General features: G+C 43.5%; 1 pseudogene; it reads left to right on the forward strand.

Moving 5' to 3' along the window:
• The first annotated feature begins 1,290 nt into the window (after positions 1-1,290).
• LOC144249070 (COMM domain-containing protein 2 pseudogene) lies at positions 1,291-1,876 on the forward strand (annotated as a pseudogene).
• Positions 1,877-2,423: the final 547 nt, after the last annotated feature.

Genomic DNA, 2,423 nt, shown 5'->3' on the forward strand with positions numbered 1-2,423 from the left:
GATGAGGAGATAGAATACAGAGACAGAAACAATAACACAACAATCACAATAACACTACAATCAGACCGAATAGAAAGAGCGCTGCCAGATCAGATGGCTTCGGTGCTGCCCCACCGTTGCCTACAAATACAGATGGCTTAGGTGGAGCAGAAGCCCCACCATTGCCTACAAATACAGATGGCTTCGGTGCTGCCCCACCGTTGCCTACACATACAGATGGCTTAGGTGGAGCAGAAGCCCCACCATTGCCTACAAAAATCCCTGGGACGTCTCCCGGGGTGGCAGGGGAGAAGTCTGAGTTCGTCAACTCCTTCTCAAGCTGCCCAGAATACAGAGCGACTATGTGTAATCGTACAGATGCAGCACATAGAAACAAAGTATCAGCCAAGAGTTACAAACATTACAGACATAGAAGTGACACCAGACAACACGACAAGCACGACATGAGCTGGCCAGCTTACCTCCCAGTGATGCTGGTGGTCCTCGGGCAGGGATCCGGACGGGGTGGGGGAGGGATATCTCGGTGGGACCTCCAATGAAAGACACCCCGTTTTTGAAAGACCCCCGTTTCCCTGTCCAAGGAGAATCACACGAAACACTGGCTGCAAAAGCAAGAGGTTTAGGTTTATTGGGACACAGGCACTTGCGGGTGTCCAGCAGAACCTCAGCCGGAGCTTTGGTGAACTGGCACACCGGGCTTGGGGATACAGAGATTTTTATAGGGTTTGGGACAGGTTTCGCACGCGCGGGAAGCAACAGGTTTCTTATTGGTTTGTTTAAATCTAGCATATAGGCCACCTAGGGGGTACAGGTCTGCATTCCAAAAACCACAGGTCTGCATTCTATTCTTTCTGTTCCTGCTTATCTGTTCCTGTTTATTCATTCATGCCTCAGGATGTGGGTGCTCTGTCCTTTCTCAACCGGTTATATGGAAAGCACATCCGGCGCCTGAGCCTGTTTATGACAAGCCCGGTATCTTGATTTCATATCTTGGCCTTAGGTAACTGGGCTAACTGGGCTAGGGTCTTTCAAAATTAGTAATTTGAGCACATAAAATTAAAAACATCTAGGGCTGGGGATGGAGCTCAGTGGTGGAGTGCTTGCCTACCATGTGCAAGGTGCTGGGTTTGATTCTCAGCACCACATAAAAATAAATAAATTAAATAAAAGTGTTGTGTCCAATTATAACTAAAAAAATTTTTTTAAAAATTAAAGACATCTTGTATGTCCAAAGATGTCTTAAACAGGAAGACCCGGGTGCTGCTGGGTTAAAAAGCGTGCCCAGCGAAGATGCTGCTGGACCTGTCGGAAGAGCATAAGGAGCACCTGGCCTTCCTGCCAAAGTGGTGGTGGAGTTTTGGTGGATTGGGTGGAGTTTCTGAGGTGCGGGACCATCCCCAAGGTCTATGAGGATGCTGCCAGGAAGCTCAACGTGAGCAGCAACATTGTCCAGCATGGTGTGGAAGGGTTGACCTACCTGCTCACCGAGAGCTCCAAGCTCATGATTTCTGAAGTGGATTTCCAAGACTCTGTTTTTGTTCTGGGATTCTCTGAAGAACTGAACACATTATTGCTTCAGATTTGCCTGGACAACAGAAAAGAGATCAGGACTATTCTCCGTGAATTGGCACCCAGCCTTCCCAGTTACCACAGCCTTGAGTGACGACTAGATGTACAGCTTGCAAGCAGAAGTCTCAGGCAATAGATTCAGCCAGCAGTGACTATAAAACTACACCTAAATCAGAAAGGAGACCACAACACCAAAGTTCTGCAGACAGACTCAGCCACCCTACTTCATTTAGTTCAGCAACTGTAACAATCCTTGGAGGAGATAAAAACAAATCACTGTAGGAGAGTAGCTCACAACTTCAAGTAGTACCAAGTGTTAAGGTCCTAATGCCTTTGACTCATTTGTGAATGGATGACATTCAGGAATTACTTTTCAGAATTAATTTTTATTAATTGGTGTTGATAAATGCATCTAGATTCCATGAAATTCCTTTTCCTTTTCCAGGATATTGAGGTTATGATCAGAAGCTAAAGTCAAGTTCCTTTTCTGGTGCAAAATGTGGTCAGCTTCTTGACAGATTGAAATGTAATTTTGTATTTTAAATGTGTAAATAGGATTGAATAAACTAGAAATGAATCTATACTGTTCATATCTTCTGTATATATGAGCAATACCCTGTTTTTGGTACATTTTTGTCTGCTTAACTAGTATTTTCCTCCTTATTGATCAATTTTGAGAATAAAATTACAGCTAATTCCTTTCCTATTCAGAGTATTTATAAATAGTACAATATTTCTGACTTTTAAAAGAATCTCATGATGTTACTAGCTACAGAATAATGTAAAGTGAGTATGAGTTTTTTAAATTATATGCCCATATTGTTATAGGAAGTTCATACATTTTTCTTTGGATG

The sequence above is a fragment of the Urocitellus parryii genome, chromosome 11 (genome assembly GCF_045843805.1).
Source record: "Urocitellus parryii isolate mUroPar1 chromosome 11, mUroPar1.hap1, whole genome shotgun sequence".
NCBI classification, from domain to species: domain Eukaryota; kingdom Metazoa; phylum Chordata; class Mammalia; order Rodentia; family Sciuridae; genus Urocitellus; species Urocitellus parryii.